Source organism: Pantherophis guttatus, chromosome 3 (genome assembly GCF_059756535.1).
Source record: "Pantherophis guttatus breed Tessera chromosome 3, ASM5975653v1, whole genome shotgun sequence".
NCBI classification, from domain to species: domain Eukaryota; kingdom Metazoa; phylum Chordata; class Lepidosauria; order Squamata; family Colubridae; genus Pantherophis; species Pantherophis guttatus.
In genome coordinates, this window is record NC_142065.1 from 177,572,251 (window position 1) to 177,586,635 (window position 14,385).

General features: G+C 36.1%; 1 long non-coding RNA gene across 1 annotated transcript in view; it reads left to right on the forward strand.

Annotated features, from left to right (window-relative positions):
* LOC117672842 (uncharacterized) overlaps positions 1-12,795 on the forward strand; it is a 63,597-nt gene extending 50,802 nt beyond the window's left edge. Inside the window, exon 6 of the long non-coding RNA XR_004593391.2 lies at positions 12,670-12,795. This is a non-coding gene — a long non-coding RNA (uncharacterized LOC117672842). The remainder of the gene's footprint in view (positions 1-12,669) is intronic.
* The last annotated feature ends 1,590 nt before the right edge of the window (positions 12,796-14,385 follow it).

The following is a 14,385-nucleotide window of genomic DNA, read 5'->3' on the forward strand; positions in this document are numbered from 1 at the left end:
TCCTAGTAGAGAAGTTAGCTTTAGTTTCATTCTAGGGAAATCTGTGACCAACATCCAGTGAGATAAGTGAGGAATAGGGGGAGGTTGAATACCTCCATACGACAGTCAGCAAACTATTGTTATTTTGACAGCAAGTAAACCAGCCAGTAAATCATAACATTGAAAAGACCTTCAACTTCACTCCTGATAAGTAAAACCTCTTTAGTTAAAAGGATTTAGTCCCATTTAATAGTCATTGACCCAGATTATAAGGAGGTTTTCTGAGCTGAAATTGTAAATATGTAGGATGTGAATATTAGAATTATACACTGACACATTTCTCGGGCAAGATAGATACACACCAAGATGGCTGACTTCACAGGATACTAGAGACTTCACACAGGCTAGTTCTGAAAACACTTCCCTCTTTTTTGCAAACAGGAACCACACATTCTAATTTTAAAAATATCAATCGATGAAGGTCACAAGCATGACAGAGGATACAATGCCATCATCAAAAACAGGACAGCCTGTTTTTGTGTATGCTTTGGGAGCAGAGAAGTTAAAATGTGTCTTTCTGTTCCCTCAAAACGTGAAAAAAATACGCTGCCATGAATGGATGATTTTACTACCAAACTGCAGTGCTGAAATCTGGGCCTGCTATAGGAGTCACAGAAATTAGGGTATGGGGTATAGCTCATTGGTTCTGCCCTTCCCCTTTAACACTCTTTTTCCTCATATACAGATATCGGAGATATCGACTGATTAATCAGTTAAAGCTTGTGTGTTCAATCAGTTCAGGTAGGAATTTGCTACATTGAGCCAGAACACAGATCTTTCCAGCTAAATGACATCTAACTTAATGAGATGTAGCTTCAAGGGTTTCAGAAAGAAGGATGAGGGGTTCAGTGTGGGGGATCTTCTAAAATATATGGCAAAGGTCTAAAATGATGTAACATTTGAAAAAAAAAGGCATATTATTAAAGTGAGTCTGACAGCTTAATGCAATTTCTGTATAAAAGAGCTATAATTGTGCTCATTGAACAAACTCCACCCTTTTCTAAAGCTTTTTATTAAACATATTTTCTAAGACATTTTAAGCTAAAAAAATGGTGTATAGCTGAAACCGAGTGTGTATATGTAGTGAAACCAACGATAGCTTTGGCCATTTCAGGAGCAGATTAAATTCATATTGTTACAGCAAAATCCAGTTCCAACAGAGTCTAATCACAGCAGGGTGCTGATTTGCAGCTCTAATTTCATTTTGATAAGCAATTAGTTCTGCAGAGAGAGAAAGGGACACAGTGTCAGTCCTTGGGGCAGGAAGAGGTCATACTGGCAAGATACCAAGTATTAAATAACTCTATTCTACTCCATAGGGTATTTTGAATATTCCAACTTAAATGCCTTGAAATTGGAACAAAACAAACCATTTTTGAATTATGCTGCTTTTTTTTTTTTTATCCCTGGCCTCCAGCCTCTCAAGTGAAATGGTTAGAAATTCATAGCACACTTTCTTGACTAGGTTAGCAAAATTTTCCAACAAGTATAGCACTCTGCTTCCCTAAAGGTAAAATCAGCCCATCAGTTTCTTCCTGAGTTACTGCTTGGCCATCTACTGGAAATCCGTTTGGTGGTTAATTTGTTGTCATTGTGCTCCAACAAAAAGCATCTTTTTATTAGCAGGTGCAGGCAAAGTTTGTGAAAACTAGAAATGTGCGCAAAAGGACTCCATAAAAAAGAAAGATGGCATTGCTGAGATGGCTTTTCTCTGTGGTTTTCTGTAATAGACTTCAGTTTGCCATGAAATTAAATTTATAGTATACCTGCTAGACATGAAGGGACTGATTTATCCTCTGTATAATTCCATTGAACTCACTGGACTTATACCAGAATTTGGAGCAGAGACTCCAGCTAAGCTTTACTATTCCTTGATTTGACATTAAAGGCACCAATTTCATGGGAGGCGTATCAAGGAAACAAAAAGGAAACATGTGGATGATTTACAGAATGCCTTTTTATGAAAAAGGAAAATGATGAATATGTAATCCAGCTAAATGAAAACACACACACAACTCAATACAATATTTTCACTTTGAACTGAAAGACACATAACATCAAATATCCATACAGTCTCTATGGGTATGACACAGTTCATTAATCTGAATGGCGCTCTCAATTTTTTTAAAGTAATATGTTTTTCAAGAAACTTTGAGAAAGTACAGTTTTGCAGTCTTATTACTGGATTGGGCTTTTAAGCTCAAATGGTAAACACATTAGAAATAGATACATTATAGCCCAATTCTGAATCACTAAGCAAACACAAAAATATAGGCAAATAAAAAAGTTTGAAACTGATAAAACAGGTAGGATACTAGAATGGGTCTGAAGGAGGATTTTGGTTGAAGAAGCTTTATGCTTGTGTCATTGCTGAAAACCTAACAATGTAACATTCCAGCAATATATGCCTAGAATTACCTTTGGGACCATCCTGATTAGTATGGCAAGATTAGAGAATGTGCTGGCACAGGTAGGATAACAGACACCTAAATGCTTGCTGTCCTCATTATGTATGTATGTATGTATATATGTATGTATGTATGTATGTGTATTTATATGTATATGCCTTTGATTCAGTTTTGACAAATATTGAACCCTATAGTTGTAATACAAAGTAAAAAATCTTTGCTTCTCATTAGATCACATCTATCATAATTCTTTATTGGAAAGCCCAATAGTTAAATTAGGCTCAACTTGTTTTTTTGTTTTTGTTTTTTAGTTTATTTTCTTGGCAAGGATATTCCCATTGAATTAATAAATATATTTTCCCTGAAAAATAAATTTGGGAAAGTATTTCTAAAAGAAAACAAAGAACATCCGTCAACCCCTTTTAGTTTTGTTGGAATTCTGGTTCTTGGTATCTTGTTTTTTTTATTTTTGTGATTCATTATGCTTTCTCATCACTGAAGTTGTTTTCTTGCTCTCTGTTTTTTGCTGTCTAATCACTATCTACATTTCCCCTTTTTTTAATTTTTTAAAAAATGTAATTTTTTTACATTTCAATATTAAATATAAACAAGCTAAGCAACACATAAGCAATGGATGTATCCTCATATTCAGATATAGATCCTCCTTTGATTGAAAGCTTGCTGACAAAACAACAATAAATAAAAGTCACAGATATACAATAAATCATTACTCCCTTTATCAATTTCTCCTATGTCATGTAATTCCCAAATTAGTGTTGACTGAACGTATAACATTCTGGCCATATTACCTCAACTAGTTTAACTTAGTCAAGCCACTTAAATATCAAATCTCCTCAAAAGTGGTTCTACCAGAATACAGTACTGGCCAAAATTGTGGAAACTTTTTGGGAAAAGTGTATTTTCTAAAACTAGCTAATAACACCACTTTTTTTTTTTGAAGTAGTACAATAAAATTATATACCAATGGAAAGATAATTTAATCAAGAATGTAATGCAATAACTTTTATGAAGGATTTGCTATTAGAATAGTAGTTACAGTATAAAGAAGAAAAGTGAAACACATAGAAAAAACGATATATACAAAAATTATCACCATAGAAAAAACAGATATACAAAAATTATCACATCAGTTAATACTTAGTTGAGTAACCTTTAGCATGAATTATGGCCTTACAACATCTTCCCATGGAGTGAACCAAGTCTTTATTTCTGCAGCTGTTATAATATGAAACCAAGATTGAATGATTGCTTCTATAAACTGGGTTTTATTGCTGGGTCGCTTCTGACTAACAAGTTTCTTTAGTTAGCTCCATAGATTTTCAATTGGGTTAAGATCTGGGATATTCCCAGGCCATTCCAGCAGTGGAATATGATTATCTTGAAACTCCAAAAAAAGTAGTGTTATTAGCCATCAAACCTCAAAAATACACTTTTCCCAAAAGGTTTCCACAATTTTGGCCACTACTGTATACTCACACTGTGTGAAAAATTGGGAATATTTTTCCAGGATGTATATGGTATCACATGAGTCCTTGTACCAGAAAAGTACTGGGAAAAATTTATGAAAACTTTAGGTCCTCACCCATTGGCCAAGGAAACAGCAGTAAACATGATTTGATCACTGAAGTCAATCATTGTTTGGAAGCTGTATTCTGTGCTGTAGATCTAGAGAGAGAATTCTATCACGGAGAAGCCTTTTTTTAAAAAAAAAACCTACACTTTCCAGGATTTTTTTCCAGGAAAACTAAACAGCCAAAATAGAGCAATTAATTGGGTTTGTATGTTTCCACAAAATAGATTTGTTCAGGGCTAAATCGAAACACCTAGAAATTTCATGAATGGCATAACTAACCTTCTTCCCTATGTTCCCACAATGGGAACATTGTGGGAATATAGTAATACTTTCACAATGATCTAGATGACAAAAAAACACTGTTGTTTTTTTCAATTATGAAGGTCAGCAGCTTAGGAAGACGATTTCACAGTAACCTATATTTCCTTTTCAAAGAGGAGAATAAATAGCTTTTTTTCCATATCGTGGTGATATGAACTACAGAACTATACATTTAAAAGGAGACAGATTGGGGAAGGCATGTTGATGAGAGTGTATATTTGAATGTACACTACTGAAAACCGTTAAATGAACTCAGGGCATTGGGGAGCCATGCCATATGAGCAGACTGCACACTGATGTCACCACATTAGATTTATGCCTACAATGCCTGTTCCAACAACTTGTGCAGAGAGAGAGAAAGAGAAGCTGCTGATAGAGACTGTTTTTTTTTATTATTATTTGAATCGGAAATTCCATTAACATGCCATGAAAAGAAGTTTCATTAGAATTGTATTACACAAATATATTTCACTACATCGCAAACATTATAGTAAATGAAAAAAATATATATTTAAAGAAAATTTAGAGCTTCTAGAAGAGGAACAAAAACAAGTTCTAGTATCAGATAATATATTGTGCATAGTCCAATTGAGGAAAGCAGCTTTTTTTTAAGGGGAAAAAAAAGCCTTGTCCCTAGTAATAGATTTTCCGCCTTGTACTCAGTTTTCTGTATGAATAGCAAGAATGGCAGACATTTTCTCCCAGCTCAACATCAAAACCCCTTTCATCTGCTGTCTAAATGCAAACAAAGCAAACCTTCCACCAGGCCTTTCTTTCCAGATAAATTAAAACTCTCATGTCCTGGGGCCTAAATCAAGCCTACAGGCCTTCCCTAGATAAATCCTTTCTCAACCTGAAATCTTCTTGCTACACGTGCTCCTTGTAAGATAATTTTGCAGGAGTTAATCAATAATGCAACAGTAAATTGCATTTAAATAAACATTAGCAGTCCTCTTAATGAATAAAATCTCATCTGCAATTTGTCAAAGTCAGAAATGCTGGACTCTTTTGATATTCATTAGAATCCTGAAAATTAGAGCTTTGACAGGCTTTATATCCCTTCTATTTATGAATTCCCCCCCACCACAAAGCATATGAATGTCTTTTATTTTCACAACAAGTATTGAATAAAAATAGTGGTATGCATGTAGTTGGAAAGAGATATAAATATATATGTATCACAGATTACAATTGTACATTCTTGAACAATGGGCAATATTTAATGAAAAACCCCTCACTTAGAAATAATTTTAATTAGTTTGTTGCAGGGTTCGAAATTAGATCTTCCCTTTATCAATATGGGATTTCATAAGCCTATTAAACCAAAATTGTGAAATTATGTTATCTTATATGTACATGCAGCACATTTATTTTAAAATATTGAATCACATTAAAATGCCTATTTTTCCTTTTTATTATAGTTTCAAATATTTCCAATGCCCTGATTTATAAATTGGCTTTAAAAATGGTAAAGACGTGCTTACTTGTATAACATTATAAAAATGGATCAGGCAAACCATAAAACACATGTACAAGTATAATAGCGATGCAGGTATACCAAACCTAAACTGAAATTCCAATCTGGTCTCCAATGAGAGAAGCTGAATTATTTCTTGAACTCCTGAGATCTTACTAATCAAGAACCCTGACATTTTAAAGCATGGTGTTGCATGGAAAAATAGTTTTGTTTGATAAGAAATTGTATCATTTCTTTCTAAATGTATCTGACTATAAATAATCATAGCTTAAGATCTTGCTGCCTCTTCTCAAGACTAATGATCCTAAATGTTTTTGTACCGAAATAAATATTAAAATGTTGAACCACTGAATTGCAGGATAATTTCAAGGCAGTAGTTAGAAGCCCCTTCTCCTAACCTAAATTGAGCAAAGGTTGGATGGCCCAATTCAGATAACATAGCAATACCGTGATAGACAAATGGCAATAAATAGATAGAAAATATCCATCTTCAGTTTCTATATCAGATCGGCTATGAAATATTCATTTTTCAAATTAGGTGCTTTTTCAGTATAATTTTATCTGGATGGGACTTTGAGAAATAATGCCTTCTTTATTATTTTTTGACATTACAGCTGGTTAGGGGAAGAACATACCGTGATTTACCTGCCCATCTCAGCATCAAATTGGTGCCATATTTGATATCAACCTTTACTAAGAAATAGAAATGCCGTATTCAACAGGGCTGTAAGCTTTTAGGGTGAAAGATGTAAAATAACCAACCCCATTGTTATTGCTTCTGCATGGTTCTAAATGCTGTTTCCAAACGCTGCAACCTATATCAAATTATAGATAATAACAAATACTATTACATTATTTCTTTTGGTTATTCTTGACATAAATCTGTGCTATTGAAATATTTTAAAAACACAGGCAATTTAAATATGGACTGTGCCCTCCCACATCACTGTAGCTTTGCACGTAGTCATTATGAGGACGTTGCTATGTTATACTCTGAGATGCAGCACAAAGCATGGAAAGCTCTAAAGGTCAAAACACACCACCAAGTGAGCATAATGAAGAACAGGATTTGTTGCTATACCAGGGCTTCACATTCAACCCAAATTTGGCTTTACCATTGTTCAGACAACCTTTTATAGTGGCAGAATAGATTGCCAAATGATTCTGTCTAAAAGAGAACTAGAGGAAAACAAATTAGAAAAATACCCTGGAGATTAGCTCACAACTCAGGTTTGCTCACTGGCTTGAGAAATGAGCTGGGTTTGGTACTGTACAGTTTTATGTTGACAGTGAAGCATTAGGCCAGCCATTTTCAGGTGTGAAACATTCCAGCCACAAAAATAAGCCCGAATTATGCTCTTGTTATTTCAACTTACTCAAAATTCTTCTCTGTTTTTCTGTCAACAACATGTTTAATTAGGAAAAAAAAGAAACTCTAAATTTTTTTAACACTATGAATAAAATCAAAAGATAGAGAGTAATAATTCTACTGTTATTTGCCATTTCTAAAGTGAAATAATTAAGTCATTCAAATGTTTGGCTAAGATATTTTGTCTTGATCAAAAAACTAGATTTTTTTATTTATTTTTTTTTGCTTTTTATTAAAACACTAAGATCTACATTGGAAACTAGATGGAAATAAATGTCAAATAGAGGGTAGAGTCATGGACACAATTGGTTGAGATCCCAAAAAAGAAGATTACGGTGTTAAGATAGAATTGCAAATATTTTTTATAACTGCAACAGTCATTTATACCAAAGCCAAACAATTTTTGAATTGCTAGAGACTGAATTTTGTGGAAAGCTGAAGTCCAGGGCAAGTAGTCAAATGAGATTCTTGGTCATCCAGGGTCATGGTTGTCTCAAAGATACTTTTTCAAAAGGCAATTGGACTTCATTTTTTACTTGAATAAGGTTCTCTTCTCATCCAAGAAGCTTCACCAGTTCTTCAATTCTAAAAGGCGAAAGATTTATATGATCTGAAGAGAAACCAATTCTGAAGAAACTTCTTGGAGGAGAAGTGAAACATCTTCAAGGAAAAACAAAGTCCAGTTGCCTTTTTAAAAAGCACCTTTGGGAGCACAGCAAGTAGGCAACACATATGGATAATGGTAATTTTTTATATTTTCTTTGATTTGTAATCTGTTTTGGATTACAAATTTGTCTGGCAAATTTGTAATCCAAATTTGCCAGACCTAAATCGTGTGCTCAGAATATATTGCCTGTAAGAATTAAATGATTGAATTTGCATATGTTTATTTTATGATTGTTACTAGTTTGCAATGATATTTAAATAAAATGATTCTGATTATCTGATCTATGGACTAGTATATGCAATATGTTTAATCCAGTTATCCACTAATCCAATCACCACTGAATTTGGCAGTACACAATGAGCCCCTGTTTCAGGGAATAGAGGGTCCCTGCCCCAATGTATCCAATCCTGTTTTATATTCCAGGAGATTACCAGCAAGGCTTTGTTGCATCAAGAACTCTTTCCTCATTGGCTAGTTGGGGAATAGTGAATGTGTCTTGAGTCCTGACCTGCAGTATTTGATAGGCATGCCAGGCATATTTTCTATCTGCCAACCCTGTTTCAACCTTTCTGGGACTCCATTTCTTTTCTTAGAATAACAGATTGGACAGAACTAGGACAGCTAACTAGCATATGAATTCACACAACTAGGAGAAGATGGGTCTGATTTACTATTGCTCCACCATTACTTTAACACCGCCTTTGTCCTTTTTCCAGTCATAATATGTTTAGAGAACTCACTGTCTTCACCTTTAATTGATTTAAGCAAGTTTAATGATTCGTGGTAATTTATTTGCTGATGGCATTGAGTGGAAATAATAAATAAGGGCATGGCAACTCTTTCAAAGGGAAGCATTCAGTTGAAGCTGCTTAACCCATGCTACTTCACGTCATCCCTGACAGCACTTACCATCTCTTAGAGAAGAATGTGGTGCTCATCTTCCCTTGAACTACTTGCCAAAGACTGTAGGGAGTGCTCTACTGTCCTTTGACTGCTTGACAAAGTGAGAGCTGCAGAAGATGTACTATTTGTCATCTCTGGCATGGCTGCCCCCAAGCTTTAGCAAGCTGTTCAAAAGAAGTTCTCTCTACCAGTATTTGAACAATTCTGTCCAGGGACAGTGCTTGAACAGAAGTCTCTTCTGGTTATAGCAAGCAACAAGGAAAGAGACACAAACTTCTCATAAAAGAAAAGTGGTTTACCCAAACAAATCCCATTGCAGAGGGAAGAGATGCAAGACCAGATTAAGAAACAGACATACAAATTGGACTGGAACTGTCCTTTATTGATATAGGTTACAATGAAAGAACCGTGAAAACATATTGTGTTTTCATTTTTACCTCTATGAATTAGGGTGCAGCAATCTGAATTTTTTTTTCTAACACTTTTTTTCTGTTTCCTGGTCTTAAAGCATGTTTTGTAACTGTTTCTGCATAGTTTTTTCAGGCTTATATTTGTGGCTCTCTACAGCAGGAGTGTCAAACTCACGTCATCACGGCGGCATCACGAGATTTATCGGGACTTTCTTCCCCTTCGCTAAACCAGGCATGGGCATGGCCAGCGTGTGACGCATCCGGCCCACAGGTCGGGAGTTTGACAGCTGTGCTCTGTGGTATTCCATAACATGGGAGGTATCACCAGAGCAAGATGGATCTATGCCATCTTGTAGGGACTCTCATTGCATGCATTAACTTGGAGAAGACAGTACTTTTGGAACTTTGACCCAAACCAAATAAGGGTCTTATTAGTCATAAACCACTTGGAACTGAATTTGAAAACTTATCTACAAACAATGTGAAGACCAAAAAAAAGATAGCCATTCTTATTTGCTTGTAACAACCATCATTATTTGTACCGGTTATGATTCTTGAACTGTTTTCAAAGGCAGCCCCATGTAGAATGTGTTGCAATAATCTAGATGAGTGGTAATAAGCACATGAAACCCTGTTGCCAAGGCATCTTTATGTGAGCAGAACAACTGGTGCACCGATCAGCAGGATCTTAGAGTCCAAGAGGGGCAACTTTTTTAGAGGGAAAGTGACTTCTAAGGGAAAATTATGGGATATAAATGTAGCAGTAATTTAGCAGCAATCACAATATTTGGACAATAGACAAATGATAACTCTTGTCTTGCTGGTATTTAGATCAAGTTTGTTTCTATCTATCCAGTTTCTCAGAGACTCCAGACCCAGGTTTGGACTTTCACAGTACCTCTAGGCTTCCATAGTATCTGGGATGGCAATATAAAATTAAATATCATCAAGATGTTTATGGGTCTAGATCGGGGTGGGTTCTAAAAGTTTTAACTACTGGTTCTGTAGGCGTGGCTTATTTTGTGGGCGTGGTTTGATGGTCATGTGACAATTCTTTAGGATTTAGCAGAGGTACTGGTCTACCAGGCTTTTAACTGCTTGCAGAGCCGTACCAGTCTACCCATTTGTTCTTAGAGCATACTGGTCTACCCATTTATTTTTGGAACGTGCCGGTCTACCTATTAGTTTTTGGAGTGCACTGGTCTACCACCACACTGCCTTTTACCATTGATCAGCTGTAGAGTGGCCCTTTGAAGCGCCGTGGCAAGAGTTTAAACAGTTTTTTGCCGCTCTGCCACCACCGAGAGCATCAGAAACCGCTTTCAAGCAGCTTGGCCTCAATTGCCAATCTACCACCACCGAGCAGTTTACAAGGAGAGGATCAGTTCTAGCCAATCAGCTGGGAGGCTTCTTGGCTTCTCAATTTAAAACTAAGGTGTCTTGATTTTTTTCCTCTCTTCTTTGTCAAGTGAGCCCTGATTTTTTCCTTCTAGCTGATCAGCTGGGACTGGGGAGGCAGCAAATAGATTGGGGGCAGGGCCAGGCAGAGGTGGTATTTACCAGTTCTCCGAAGTACTCAAAATTTCCATTACCAGTTCACAAGAACCGGGGAGAATTGGTAGCAACCCACCACTGGTCTAGATCACTTGCAATAGCATTTACACTATAGAGAACTATCTCCACTTCCTCAGTTTTCAAAAACAAATCCTGAATAGTTCCACCAGATATTATCCAAGTCATCGCACATTTTATCCTTGAAGAGTTCAGTCCTCATTGGCCATTTCTTATACTGTACCTGTTAAGAAGTGGGTTACCCTCAGCCCAGTAATAAATAAATAAGCATGCTTCACTGTGTTTATTGCCATAGTACGGAGCTGAATGTGAGTCTTATACTATTGATTGATCATGGTCCCTTCTTATTTTTCTTATTTTTCTCAATCAACACTATAGACATGTCTTCATCAGTTTCATTTCATGGAGCTTCTCAGTTAATTTAGGGCATCCTGGGATCTGCAACTGAAGAAAGGCTTATCTGTGAAAGTCAAATGGCCAAGTTTGGGTTTATTTTTTTTCCCTCAGTCCTAGGAAGAAGGCAAGGGCAAATCATTTCTGAAAAGGCTGCATAGAAAACTGTACAGCCTTGTCGAGGTAGCTGCCAGGTCTCAATCCCATTGTGCAGGCAAAAAGAAAGGTTATTTGCATTAGATTTGAATCTGACATTGATTTTCACCAACAGATTTAAAAAAGAATGCACATTTTCTTTTACCACATTTCCAAATTCAGTCAAGATTAAGTTCATGAGTGAAGCTTGGCAGCTACCATGCCCAGTAATAAACTCACTTCTTCCCAATCTCACATCTTAATTAATTAATTCTGAGAAAAGATTAATTCATTACAAACTTTCCAACAGTTCACCTTTGGGCTAAAATCCAAAAAAGGAAATGTCAATCTAAAGTGGGGTTTCTATTTCTATTTAAAATAAGAAACTAGCAAATTATTCTTGTAATAATTTATTACTCTTAACTGGAGAGGTACATATAATGAAAGGCCACCATAAAAAGTGCTATTTCCCGGAAAAAGGACATTGTTGTTTACTAATACCTACCGACAGATCAATCAATACCACTAATGCATCCTAAAGGTTGTTGCTTTTCCTGCAGTCGCTGCAAGAGAATTAATGGACTACAATGGAGATATCTTTTGCTGGGAATGCAACAGTGATAGATTACAGAGTCTATTTTATGTTAAATGTGATTTAGACATAACTGTATCAGCTAGCAAAATTAGTAATATGGCTTTCTGAAAGTACCAAGCCAAGCCAAATGCTCTTTAGATGAGTCCTTCCTGAATCCAGGGTTAGCATAAAAGGATTTGCAGCCTGACACCTGTGCAGGATCCAAATGGAGGAAACTGCCTTAATATCTGCATTGCAGTCTACTTGATCTGCTTCTTAAAATCTCTGATCCTTCTGCTCTCAAATGCATGATGCATTAGCAAGAGAACTTACGGAAACATGCACTGATTTATTCAATATAGAAATCCCCCTTTTATCTATATCCTTTTCTCTTTACTTCCCTCCTGTTATCATTGCAATTAGTCAGGTAGACTTTTGGCACTGCAATCTAAGCTGTAAACCACCTTAAATTCTAGTGGATTGCATTGGGTTGGCTATAGGGTTCTGTTGGGGATCAGTCCAGGCACTGGCCAACTCAGGTCCTGATTGGTTGATTCCATGCTACTTGCCCTTTTCATCTATGTAGGGAAGACAAAGCCTTGCTGATTGGCATCTGTGTGGATTGGTCTACCACTATTCATTTTCCTTTTAATGATTGTTTCTTCTCACTAGTCCCTGAGCTTTTGTTTTCCCAAATGTTTGTAACAAGGGTGCCATCCCCACATCTGAAATGAACTTTCTTTAATTGTACCATCATTTTTCTGGTGATACAGGAATCAAAGCAACAGTTTGTTCTTTTATTTCTAGGGTCCTCTGTTGGTCTGGAGAAACCTTACAGCAAGGAAGAATTGAGACTTCAGCATTATAGGAACAAAACAGCAACACCTATATGTTGTAATTTAATGTTTAAGAAATAAAGGAAAGGAAAAGGAAGCTTTGTGGGACTGGGAATGGGAAAGCAAGGAAAGCTTAATTCTGCCTGGAAAGAAAGACAAAGGATACCAGCTGGGAGATGTAAGAGTTGGATGGAGCATAAACTTCTAAGTCTGATGATAGCTGATTGACTTAATGGGCCATGGTTGACTCAGTGGCAAGATTATTAAAAAGAAGAACTGACAACCAATAGAGAACATAATGTCCCAGCAATCCAGGATGAAATGACAGCCCAGGGCAGCAGCTAGTCACTAAAGGGAGGGGGATAGGCCAGGCCTCTAGCCAATCAGAGCTGAGACTGCTGCTGAAGTGTAATGCAGTGCTGGAACCATCCACTCTAAGGGCTTAAAACAGTTTGATTGGGGGGGGAAGCAGTTTTGAAATCAAAGCAGGAAAACCTGGATATAGGGCAGATTTGCAAAAGAAGAAGAATGGAAGGAAGGAGATGCATCCATTCCTACACACACTAAGTGCTGGGTAGTTAGTTCATGCTGACCATGGGCAAGCAAAATGTATGTATCTACATTTTAGGTTAATTGGAACTTTTCTTTTTAATTTATGAAATCTCAAAATGGAAGGAAAGATAGCAAAAATAGAAAAAAGGTTAATATGAACATATAGAGAAGTAAATGGATACATATGAACTTACACATAAATGACAATTTATAACATCAAGGTTAATGGGTATATGAAATTAAAATAACAGCTGGTGACCTTGGGTCTGTCACTCTCAGCCCAACTCACCTCACAGGATTGTTGTTATGGGAAAAAAGAGGAGGAGGAAGTTGTGTTAGATGTGTTTATCACCTTGAGTTATTTGTAAAAATAATAAAGGCAGGACACCAATAAAAAATAATAATAAAATAAAATAATAAAATAAAATATTATTTAGACTGAAAATCCAGAACTGAAATGATTCCCAAATATTATTGTTAAATGAATTATCTTTTGCTTTAAACAATTTAAACTTTAACTGACCATAACATTGTGTGTTGTCTCCCCTGTTTTATGGAATAGCTTTTTCTTTAATCAGTTAGCAAATATTTTGATGACTTTCCAAAAGCTGGAGGAAACTGAACTCTTTTAGAGATGCTTGGAAGAAGATGATCCCTTCTAGAGGGCATTTGTTGTGCCCTCTTAATTTTTTTAAGGAGTTTTTAAGATATTTGATGCATTACTAAGTATATTTGGTTTGTTGAATATCAGTTTATATGTGTCAGGATGTAGCTAGATACAGTAACTAGACAGACAGACAGACAGATCTTAAATCTGGTAAAATAGAAATCACAATTTTGCATGGTCATATTTACTTAAGTCACTGCTCCATTCTCTGTGTTTCATAAAAAAACCTGTAGGATGACAAAGGATAACTGGTGCTTCTCTGTGATATTTCTTCTTTCCCAGTCCCCCAGTTGGTAAAATATTTCAATAATGTTTTTTGCCATATCTACTTCTTCTCCCGAGTTATCATTCTGAACGTACTTAGAAATGTTCATGATTATGCCTATACACATGACCACCTTTCAGAAGATGATTGCGCATGCCAAGAGTAATATCCTATGATAAGATGCATACATGTATAGGGATCTG